Source organism: Jaculus jaculus, chromosome 6 (genome assembly GCF_020740685.1).
Source record: "Jaculus jaculus isolate mJacJac1 chromosome 6, mJacJac1.mat.Y.cur, whole genome shotgun sequence".
NCBI classification, from domain to species: Eukaryota; Metazoa; Chordata; class Mammalia; order Rodentia; family Dipodidae; genus Jaculus; species Jaculus jaculus.
The window spans coordinates 16115165-16128199 of NC_059107.1; positions in this window are offsets into that span (position 1 = coordinate 16115165).

The following is a 13035-nucleotide window of genomic DNA, read 5'->3' on the forward strand; positions in this document are numbered from 1 at the left end:
ACCTGTGCCTTCTTCCACTTATGTTACAAGTTAATTTTGAATACACACTCAAAATCTTTCACTCTAAAGTCAAATTTCAATATGCCTCTTGGTAAATCCCACCCCCCACCCCCCGCAATATCAACTTTCTTCCAGATAGAGCCACATCAGAGATGCCCATGATACCGATACCACTGAGGACTGCCTCCTTGCAGAACGGTGGTGACCTGAGCTCATATAATCTGTCTTGTATAAGTCATCAGGTCTGATCTCTGTCCCTTGCAGCCACTCACACCCTAATTAAAAGAACTGGTCTCTTGTACATTGTTCAGCATGCCTCCATCTCCTTGCATGCTGGGAAGCAGTCGGTAGCATATGGCCGGCAGTTTCTGGGTTTCTGCCAGACACTGTCCTGAAGCTTCACACATACTCAAGGCAGCAAGTGACACCTGGAACTTGGGGCATCTCTGATGCCTCTCCTCTTCTACCCTGTCCTCACTTGCTACCAAAGCTCACATCATAGTGGCAGGACCTATTAGTCAAGGTGCCTAAACTCCTGCAGGTGAGGTGAGAATACATTAACCCTTCCCTGTGAAGTGTCACCCTTTCTGCCAGCTTAAACCATGCTGCTAATGGGTGAGACGAGCCACTGAGCACTGTGCTTTTCTACAGATCCCTTCGGTCGGTCGATTTGAGCAAGTTCTCTCTGCCCCAGCTACTTGGGTGGGCCAAATGGAGAGAGTGAAAACTTGCCACTTCCTCTTAAGCCAGAGCATCCTACTGGGGTAAGGAACTATTTAGTTCTTTAGTGTGAAATTGTTCCAAACAGAGGATTTGGGAACCACAAAGAATCCTACAGGTCGTTCCATCAATTGGCAGAAGGAGAATGTGGAGAGGAAAAGTTTAATGTAATTCCCTGTGATTGTGGAGTTACTGTTCTCAGCACTAGGGCAAAGCCATCTTGCACAGTAGTTCCCTCATATATGGGCAACATATGCTCTCTTCTGAGCCCAGCCCATTTCTCTTCGCCTGAATCTGAGCTTATGCTAATATCCCTCTTTTTTGAATGGCCAAAGAACCTTGGACATTTGAGTGTGGTATGGTGCATATACATATGTCATATGGATGCATGTATGAAGGTGCACTCTCCCTCTGCACCTCTGCGTACTGTATTTTTCCTACACATGCATATCTGCAATAAACTTTTAATTTATAAATCAGGCATAGCACGAGAGCAATAGCAATTATAATAAAATACAATAACTATAAAAAACAGCGTAGCCAGGCATGGTGGTGCACGCCTTTAATCCCAGCATTCTGGAGGCAGAGGTAGGAGGATCACTGTGAATTTGAGGCCAGCCTGAGACTACATAGTGAATTCCAGGTCAGCCTGGACTAGAGTGAGACCCTACCTCAATAAAACAAAACAAAATTAAATTTTTTTTTGAATCTGCTTTAAGGCTGGAGAGATGGTTTGGCAATTAGGGAGCTTGCCTAAAAAGCCAAATGACCCAGGTTCAATTCCCCAGGACCCATGTAAGCGAGATGCACAAGGAGCAACATGCATCTGGAGTTCATTTGCAGTGGCTAGAGGTCCTGGCATGCCCATTTTCTCTCCCTCTCTCAATCTACCTCTCTCTCTCTCAAATAAATAAATAAGTAAAGTTTTTTTAAAATGGAAACAGAAAACAGTGTAATAAGAAGTCATGGATATGGTCTCCATTTGCCCCTATTAAAATGTCTCCTCCCCTCTATTACACCTTCCCTTGGTGACCATGTCAAATGGTTCTTATAGAAAAGGCTTTGTGACTTTTCTTGGCATGTCTGAATTGCAGCATCGCTGCATCATTAAGTGAGACCAGGGCTACTTGCACACCAGCACTGCCGTACCCCAGCAGCGGATCTGCTCCCGGAGACAGCGACTACCAGCCCAACGGGCCAGTGCAAATAGGCAGGGGTGGGCTGTGAGAGACCCACGACTCCCATGCCAACCGGTGGGAGCAGGGTGGCACAAACAGGATTTCATCATGCTGCTCCGAGTGACACACAATTTAAAGTTTAAAGAATTAATTTCTTGAATGTTCTGTTTCATATTTTTAAATTATTCTTTTTACTTAGCACACAAAATAATGAGCTGCATTATGATGCTTTTCATATATCTAGAGTGTTGTAACTTGCTTGAATTTGACCTCTGTTACCATTTCCTGTCCCTATTCCTGACCTCTCACTGGTCAAATTCCTCATCCCAAACTGTCTGTTCTCTACTTTCAAGTTACATAGAGGTGTGCATTCATGTGTATATACATATATGAATATTTCAATCTATATTCACATATGAGAACAAACATATGATACCTTGTCTTTCTCCCCTATAACCCACTCATTTCTCCTGTTTCTCTTTAGACTTTTTTAAGGGAGTTTTATTGTTTATTTTTGAGAGAGAGAAAGAAGCAGAGAGAGAGGGAGGGAAAGAGAGAATGGGTGTGCCAGGGTCTTCAGCTTCTACGAACAAACTCCAGACGTATGCGCCCCCTCGTGCACATGTGTGACATTACACACTTGCATCACTGTGTGTCAGGCTATGTGGCAGCTGGAACTTTGGACATGAGTTCTTAGGCTTCACAAGCATGCACCTTAACCGCTCAGCCATCTCTCCAACCCGCTTTAGAATTCTTTCTTCCCCTCATAGTGCTTTTTTTTTTTTTTTGCTTTTATGCCATATGCATATTCATATTAAAAGTCTTTAAGAAAAAAAATGAAAATTTATTTTCCTGAATTGGTTAATGTTTTTGGATTGCAGTGGACCCTGGATAACTGAAGCACGGGAGACTGAAACTATAGGCAGGTGGGGGTGTTTTTTATATGAAGTATCATTATATACTAGGCACTGTAGTGGGGTTCTTGTGTGTATTTTATATATATCAGCATTCTATATATAGATGGATGTATATGTGTGTTGTGTATATACATATATGTGTGTATTGTATATGTGTACATGTATATGGGTGATATATATATATATATATATATATATATATATATATATATACATACATACATATGTATGGTATATGTAGACATATTTATGTGTGTTGTACACATACATATATAGGTATATATACATACATATATGTGTGTGTTGTATATATATTACATGTATATTGTGTTGGGTATATAGACATATGTGTGTGTTTTATATATGTGTGTGTGTGTTTTGTATTATATGTGCATGTGTGTATTTCACATATATGTGTATACATATACATACATGCATGCTATGGCACACACATGGAGGTCAGGACAAATTGGGGTGTCAGCCCTTGCCTTCTGCCTTGTTTAAGGCAGGGCCTTTCTTATTTTTTGCCGCTGTCAACTCCAGGCCGGCTGGACGACAGCTTTAGGATTCTCTCCTGACTACCCCTCCATTCTCTCCTGATTACCCCTCCATTGCTGTAGGCACATTTAGATTGCAGGTGTGTGAGCTGCTTGTTTCCAGCCTATATGGGTTCTGAGGATCCAAACTCTGGCCATAAGGCTCACACAGAAAGCACTTTTAATCACTGAGCCATCTCCCCAGCCCCAGAAGTAGGTTTTACATAAGCATTGATCATATTTCTCACTCCAGTGATTCTGAAATAGACATTGAGGTTACCATATCACACACGAGAAAACTCAAACCCCAGAGCTTCTGATCAAAGTATACTGTCTATGTGTACAGAGGGTTTCAAGAAAACATTACAATAAAATCTGGAAATATGGCTCAGCAGTTAAAGGTTCAATTCCCCTGTACCCCCACAAAGTCAGATGCGGTACAGCATGTATCTGGAGTTTGTTTGCAGTGGCATTCAGCCCTGATGTGTTCACTCTCATTCTCTCTATCTCTCTACTTGCAAATAAGTAAATAAAAAAAATTTAAAGTTTTTTAAAAAATAAAAATAAATAAAACCCATATGCTCAAGTAACCTGCCCAGAATTTCACACCTTTACAAGCCATTGTAGATTCTATGACTCTTTGAAAATATTCACTTTCATCTTACTTCAGTTTCAGTTTGGACTGTGTATTCCTACCCTGCAGATATTCTGTTTGGCCATTTGACTTGCTACAGCCAATGAAACATGAGCAAACAACATGGGCCACGTCCAAGCAAAGGCTTAAAACAGGATGGCAGGACATTCTCTGCTCTGTGAGGTCATGACCTCACGCAGCTTGAAAAAGAGCTACAATTACCTGCAACCAACACCATGTAGAATGGGAATGAAGGATATTTGTGTTAGGAAACTGCTGAGGTCGAGGATCTGTTTGCTACGCAGCATAGTACTGAAAGGTAATGAACACAGCTGGGATCCAGACGCAGGCCTGCCTACCTCCAAATACGATGCCCTTTCCCGTCATGCACTGCTATCTACCCACTCAAGTTTATTTTCCCCTTCATCATCATTAAAAACCACTCATTCAGACAAGTGCCTTCAAACTTTCTCCTTTCTCGTATTCTGCCAACATTTTCTGTTACCTCAGTGTCCCAGCTACCATAGATGCCCAAACCCTGTCAGCTGATGACCCCTCCAGACCTTAAAGAAGAGACTATCACCATGCACTGCGTCAGCTTCCCTCCCACATTCCTGGACTTTTTAAACCACCACCAAGGCTTCTATCTGGCCTCTTAATGACTGCCTTCTGTCCCAGGCTGAGCTCCCAGTTCTTCCCTTGATGTTCTGGCAGAATCCCACACCATCAACTAGCCGTCTTTGTTTTCTTCATTCATCTCCCTAATTTTTACCTGTCAACTTGTAAATGTAAGTCCTTCTCTAAAGCAAGAAAAAAAAAATATCTTCCTTGCTTATTTCTTTTCATTTCTCTTCCTTCTTTGACACAAAATCCTACACAGGGGATGGAGCGATGGTTCAATGGTTAAGGCGCTTGCCTGCAAAGCCTAAGGACCCAGGTTGGATTCCCCAGTACCCATGTAAAGCCAGATGCACAAGGTGGCGCATGCATCTGGGATTCATTTGCAGTGGCTAGAGGCCCTGACATACCCATTCTCTCTCTCTCATAAATAAATAAATAAAATATTTTGGGGGCTAGAGAGAAGGCTCAATGGTTAAGGAACTTGCCTGCAAATAAGAGAGAACTGGGTTCAATTCCCCAGTGCCCATGTAAAACCAGATGCACAAAGTGGCACAAGTATCTGGCGTTTGCTTCCAGCAGCTAGAGGCCCTGGCATGCCCATATTCTCTCTCTCTCCTCTCTCTCTGCTTGCAAATAAATAAATAAAATATTTTTAATCCTCCACTAGATCTGTTACTTTGCTAGTCTTGCTTCTCTGAGCTGTCTGAGATTTTTTTTTTTTTTTTTTTTTGGTTTTTTGGTTTTTCCAGGTAGGGTCTCACTCTAGCCCAGGCTGACCTTCAATTCACTATGAAGTTTCAGGGTGGCCTCAAACTCAAGGTGATCCTCCTACCTCTGCCTCCCGAGTGCTGGGATTAAAGGCGTGCACCACCACGCCCAGCAGTCTGAGATCTTTGTTTCCTCATTTACCCACAAATTTCCAGGCTGTAGTGAGTCTACTCAGGCACTGAACATCTCAGACTAATTACCTCGTATTCAAAGCCAAGGGTTTCTGGTCATGTCTGGGCAATTTGTAAGGTTGACATAATTCAGTTATAATCAATATTTGGGAAAAGATAGATGTATGATAGCTAGATAATAAAAGATAGAAAAGTAGGGGCTCAATAGATGGCTTAGCAGTTAAGGTGTTTGCCTGCAAAGCCAAAGGATTCCAGTTCGACTCTCCAGCCCCACATAATCCAGATGCACAAGGGGTACACATATTTGGAGTTTGTTTGCAGTGGCTAGAGGCCCTGGCATGTCCATTCTCTCTCTTCCTCTTTCTCTCTCAAATAAATTAATTAAATATATTTTTTAAAAAGGTAGAAAAGTAGACTGATGATAGAATCGTGTGATTTAAAAAAAATATTTTATTGATTGTTTGCAAGCAGAAAGAGAGAAAATGGGCTCATCAGGGCCTCCTGCCACTGCAAATGAACTCCAGACACAGGTACCACTTTGATTATCTGGCTTCATGTGGTCACTGAAGAATCGAACCTGGGCCATCAGGTTTTGCAAGCAAGAGACTTTAACCATTGAGTCATCTCTTCAGCGCTGATTATGTGATTTTTATCTGGAATCCAATTTCAACCAGAAGTTTTACACTTTGCACCCTAAATCCGACAACCCTATCCACTTGCCCTTCTTCCATTCTTGTCTCAATGAAATTTCCTTCTTTGTTTCTAGATAGATACAGCCATAAATAGCGGTATCCCCGGGCCTGTGCTTTCAGCATCTCCTCACTCTGAGACCTAGTCCACCCTCAAGGTTCCTCTTCCTTGACGCTGACTCCCAAGTGTCTATCTTGCTTTGCCTTTGGAATACGAAATGGATGTGCCTGGACATCTCCGCATGGTTTTCCTCCAGTCATCAGAACTGAGCATGCCTAGGCCACATGGGCTCCTCTCTAAATCACATCCCCTACCACAATATGGCTAAGCAGATCTGAGTTCTGAGTGACCCTGTCCCCTACGTAACAATGTGATTAGCTTCCCCATGCTTGGGGTTCTTCAAAATCCGGGGTCACATCACACTCTCCACTTTACTTTTTGACACATCTGGTACAATTTATTATTCCTTAATTGCAAGCTAATGCAGTTACCTTCTTGTCCCTGGCACAAAACACCCTACTAAAAGCAGTTCATGGGAGAGAAGGGTTTCTTTGGGCTTACAGTCTTCAGGGGACACTCCATGATGGTGGGGAAAAGGATGGTATGAGCAGAGGCTGGGCATTGCTTCTGCCAGAGCAGGTGGAAAACAGCAGGAGAGTTAGACAAGTTCTAGCAAGGGAATGCTGGCTGTAACACCCATAAGCCCACTCCGGCCACACACCTCCTCCAGTAAGGCTCCACCTCCCAAATTGCCATCAGCTGGGAACCACGCATTCAGAACACATGAGTCTATGGGGGAATGCCAGATTCAAACCAGCACACAAGCTTTCACAGGTATTGCAAAAAGTGTTTTTGTCCCCTTTGCCCCAATGGTCTGACCTCCTTCCACATATGCACTTTGTTTCCCTAAGAAAAATTTTCACACCAGTAATACCAGGGACCTCAGTGGAGAGCCAGCTGGGAGGAAGAAAATGATGGCACCAACACATGCTGTCCACATACAAAGTTTCTACTTATTAATCTAAAAAGATATCAGGGCTGGAGAGATGGCTTAGTGGTTAAGGCATTTGCCTATGAAGCCAAAGGACCCAGGTTTGATTCCCCAGGACCTACATAAGCCAGATGCAAAAGGGGCACATGTTGGAATTCATTTGCAGTGGCTAGAGGCCCTGGCATGCCCATTCTCTCTCTGTCTGTCTCTCTTCCCTCTATCTCTCTCTCTTCTTGAAAATAAATAATTTTTTTAATTGTAAAATAATACCCAAAAAAAGAGGTAAAACTGGTCTTGATCATAGCATTTAAACTGGGGCTTGTTTCTCCCCAGTTTAAATTTTGTTTCCACAATGCTTAAGAATAAAGCTTTTGATAAGTTAAAAATTTGATGACTAAAAAAAGAAAAGAAGAAGAAAGAAAAAAAAAAAAGAAAGTTTGAGGGCTGAGGATTGCTTAGTGGTTAAGGCACTTGCCTGCAAAGCCAAAGGACCCAGGTTCAATTCTCCAGGACCCACATAAGCCAAATGCACAAGGTGGTACATATGCACCTGGAGTTTGTTTGCAGTAGCTGAAGGACCTGGCATGCTCAAGTGCACTCTCACTTTCACTCTCTCATTCTCTCTCTCTCTCTCTTTCCCTCTCTCCCTCCTCTTTCTGGCTCTCCCAAGTAAGTAAAATAAATAAAAAATTTAAAAAAAGAAAAGAAAGTGTGGCACAGCCCACAAAGACCAATTAAAATGTTGTCTCTTTTGTACAATCTGTTCTCATTATTCAGTTTCCCTGGCTAGTGTTGCAGGCAGTAGTTCCTACTTGAGATGAGTCAATGAGTCAGTGAGTTTTCGAAGATACGCTCACATGAATCAACACTTTTAATCTGATGCTGTTACAGACTCATCTCTTACTATGTAAAATTAGATGGTAAATCAGGGGTTTAAGATTGCAAGTAAGCAGGATGAGTAAGTCTACAGGTCTAATGTGCATCAAGGAGCCTACAGTTTTAACATTAAATATTGAAAAAAAAACATTAAAAGAGTAACCTGTAGGTGCTCAAAATACAGTAACCATTTACAGTGAGTATATAAATCGAAACACCATGTTGCATACCGTAGCTATACCCAATGGGCAAGAGTTAATACAGAGACGCATAGCTGGCAAAATTGCCACAAATAAGTAACTACTGGCCTGGAGGGATGGCTTAGCAGTTAAGGCATTTGTCTGAAAAGCCAAAGGACACAGGTTCAACTCTCCAGGATCCACGTTAGCCAGATGCATAAGGGGGGGCATGTGTCTGGAGTTCATTTGCAGTGGCTAGAAGCCCTGGTGTGCCCATTCTCTCTCCCCCTTCCTCCCTCCCTCTTTCTCTGTCAAATAAATAAATAAAAATATTTTTAAAAAATAATTAACTACTGTGTTTTCAGCTTTAAACAGGACATCTAAGCCCACCTCCTCCAAGTCTTGGGAACCTTTTAGAAGAGGAAGCAGAAAGAACGTAAGAGCAAGAGGATGAGGACTGTGAAGTGTTGTCTCCTGGCTGCAAAATGGCCATCATTCTCATGAACTCACAGCACCTGGGGTTTCCTGCATAAGATTAAACCTATGAATATTGCATCATCAATATGGGAATGGTTCATGAGACCCCAGACCCTCACCCCCAGAGTAGTTAATGGAAGCTAATGGTTACAAGAAGATGTGAAGTCAGGTTCACGAATGGTGTAACCACTGATAAGTGCCCATTCCACAGCAAATGACCTTCCACCCATGAGCATGCAAACAACCCTAATTTAACTCAATATATTAAAAAGGCATGAAAGTAAGGTAAGGATTAATGGGGAAGAAGAAGGGTGATAATGGAAAGGGAAAGAGGAAAACTGAGGAGAATAAGATCAAAATACATTATATACACGTATGAAAATGTAAAAAATTGATAAAATACATGTTTTTTAATTGAATACTACAGGGAAATATACAGTTTAATGTGATAACTTGGCATAGTGACACGTACTTATCATTTCAGCACTTGGGAGGTAGAGGAGGGAGAATTAGGTGTTCATGGTCATTCTTGGCTACGAGAGTTTGATATCAGTTTGAGCTATGTGATACCTTGTCTCAAAAAGAGAGAAGAAAGGAAGGAGAGAGGAAGGGGTTGAGAGGGAGGAAGAAAGGGAGGGAGGGAGGATGGGAGAGAGAGAGGAGGGCAGAAAGAAGGAAGGAAGGAAGGAAAGAAAGAAAGAAGGAAGGAAGGAAGGAGAGTTTAATGTCAACTCTATCAGCTGATTTGGCTTTGGCCTATCTCTCCAAAGTGCTCAGCTGAATGGATTAAGTGTCCCTCTTCTAACTCCACCTATGACTTGGCCAAAGAAGTCAGCCACCACCCACAAACACAGTACTTTGGGATGACAAATGGGCCTCGTTCTTGGGCCAGTGCCAAAATCAATGATCAGTGCCCTCCTAAAAACACCATATTGGGATAAATTCCAATGATTTATGGGAAAGAGTGATGTGGCGGAGTCCTTGTGCCTTCTGTGGGTACGCAGAAGTGAGCAGCACTCTTGTCACGACTTTGCCACCTTGTTCAAGGGGATGCACATAGCTACAATCCATTCTTAATCATCAAATAAGCCTCCAGGGATGTTTCCAGTGTGAAGTGTTTCTTTGCCTCAGGTCCTAGTGGTATTTGCATCCCCTTTAAGTGGTGTTTCTTTTTTATTAAAAAAAAAAAAATTAGTTTGCTGCTCTGATGAAGAATACTTAATTAGAATATTTAAAGAAAACCAACAAATAACTTCTTGAACATACAACACTAGTCAAAGAAGCAAGAAATGCAGCCTCTGGCTGTAAGGAGATTTATTAATAAATTTATTAAACTATTTGGGTGGAAGACAAAGGTTTTTTGTTAATAATGAGAGTTAAAATAACAACACGAATAAGAATGCAAACTGTATCACCATTGCAGCATGGTTAATTGCCAAATGAGCCCTCTGAATTACAGTGACGGAGAGAGAATGAAGATATTTGTTACAGCCTTGATCATTCCTGTCAGGAAAAAAAAAATGATCTTGAGTTTGGGTCCTTGCTAGGGAATTTATAATGTGAAAGGCACGTATCTGTGAGATGTGAGCACGTTATGTTATGAAGTCTGAGGAACAGTAAGTCAATAGGGAGATTTTATTTAAGCAGATTACTGGTTTCTGGTATCATGGCTGATTTAGGTTTCTTCTGTTTTCTGAAAAACTCCTAACTGGTTTGTCTTCCGGTGGATAACTGAAGGGCATATCTTTTCATTTGCACACGATGGTGTAGGTCAGTCTCTCTCTTTGTTGTTTTTTTCTTTATCTTTAATTATTTATAAATGTTAGAGATAGAGAGGCAGAGACAGGTAGAGGGAGAGAGAATCGGCACCCCAGCTCCTCTAGCCACTGCAAACAAACTCCAGATGCATGCGCTACCTCGAGCAGCCGGCGTATGCAGGTACTGGGGAATTGAATTTGAGTCCTTAGGCTTTGCAGGCAAGCACCTTAACTGCTAAGCCATCTCTCCAGCCAAGGCTCCCTCTTGCTTAGTCCAAGAATCAAACTTGTGTCTTATCACCCAGGTATAAGCCGGTTCCATTCCTGGGCCACAATGTTTGGCCCAGGACAAACATGTGACTCATAGCAAACTAATCAGAGTCAAGTCATGTTCGTTGTGGATTGCACTCACAGGACTGGGAAGAAGGAGGCATTTGTACTTTTCTGCCAGACTTGAACCTGGGAGGCTGCACCTGCTCCAGCTGCCTTGCCAGCGTGTGGTCCTGGGAACATAGGTACCACACAGGGAAGGGGGCTGCTCAGGCCAAAGGCAGCATCTCGCTCTTTTCCTTTGCTGAATCCAACTGTGTCAGAAGCAAAATCCAACTTGGGCTCATCAATTATGTGTACCAACAGAGTCCTTTTCTGTGCTTAATCCAGTGTGGGTTGAGTTTCTCTCATGTGTAACCAAATTACCTGGCTCTGTCCCTTATGAGTCCTTAGTGGTAAAAGTTATTCATCTCATTCCAAGGTAACAGCTTGAATATAACATCAAACACACTTTGCAAGCAGTGTCTTACACTGCATCCTTTTATGAATTCTTCCAAAACTTATCCATCAATTTACTCACTTGACTCCCACCACAATATTCTGAAATAGACTAGAGCTGTTCTGTCACTCCAAGTTGGTGAACGTAATTGACTTTAATCCATGGAAACAGAGTTACTGATTCTCCCAACATGAGTCTCCAAATGAAAGTCAAATCTCAATGTTCTATCACGGAAAGGGAGGGGCTCAACGAGACCTTATCCCTCGTCAAGATGTAGCTAGTTGCTGTGGGGAAGGGCGTCATTTTTTTTTAGCAGTGTAGTAACTGGTAAGCTGTCCATGCCCATGCCCATGCCCACCCAGAAAAGAATCCTCCAGCCATGCTCATGCAAGCACCCGTAAGTTATCTCAGTGGGGTGCCCACAAAAAGACATGGCAGTAAGAGGAGGACTAGCTGAGAAGAAGTGAGAAAGAGGGGGTCATGAATACGATTGAAACACGTGACACACAGATATGAAATTGTCAAAGAGAAACAAATAAAAATAGAATAAAATGGGGGGGGGGAGTCAAAATCCCTGGATGAGAGCACAAGCCTCTGATTTTCAGCCTCAGTTCTTTGGCTTAATGTCCACACCCACTTTTCCCCCATGTCATTCCTGCGCCTGCCCATTTTGGAGCAGCATTCCCAGAATTGTGGCTATTGGCTGATTGTGATATAATGGAACACTCTTCCTTCCTGAAAAACCCTGTAGTGGCTGCTGAAGGACCAAGAACATTTTCTTGATTACTGCTTTTCCACTCAGAAAATTACACCTATTAAAGGACAATTACAAACCTATCTGATGGGGCTTAATCTGTGCTAGTGATGATGTTGGTGATGATAATGATATCGAATCAGTAAAGAGCATTCTGCATGTACGGCAGGCCGAAGAAAGCAGGATGCGGAGCTGGACCATGTATACCTGCAGCTAGCAGTGGCCACCACTGACAAACCACAGCAGCTGTGGCCCATGGCAGTCACTCCGGGTGCTAAATTAAGATGTTCTCGGCCTGAGCGATGGCAGATAGCATCACAGGAAATCAGACCCCCAGGTGCTAGAAGCCACTGGAGCCTGGCACATAGGCAGAGCTGTTTGGCAGTACAACACCCCCCTCGGGGAGCGCACAGACAGAGGGATAAATGAATTCTACAGTCTATGCCATCACTGAGTGTACAACAGCATCCCATAAGCCATCATCTGCATGACAGTGAAAGAATCCTGGCCTCTACAGAAAGGGTCTTCGGGGAAAAGACTGGAAGTTCCTGCTGGATCTTGTCACGTAGATCTTAGATGTCAGGAAATAGCATAACCTCAGCCTCACCTTCACTACTGACGTGAAGAAATGAGTCACCTCTAGGCCAAGAGTAGCCAGTACCTACCTTCACCCTTCCTCCCCACTCTGCTTGGTCTCCCGCAGAGATTAAGTCTGGGCCGTTTAGGAGCCTCCATCAGATACTTAATTCCCTTCACTTGGACACTCGGATGTACCCTTCACACCTGCATCCCCTCCCAAGTCCTCATAACACAGGATTTGCTCTTCCAAGAAAGATAGATATCTGTAATTTATAAAACTGACTTCATGGTTTTTAAGCCAGCCTGCCTCACTCAACTTCAAACGAGCTGTGAATTTCATTCATTCATTCATTCCTTGAGCACAAAGCATTCATCATCCGCTGTTGCCAAGCACCATGTCAGCACTTCGGCGTTCAAGCTGTCAGGCTCGCCTTCATACCACAGTACCTCATCCGTAA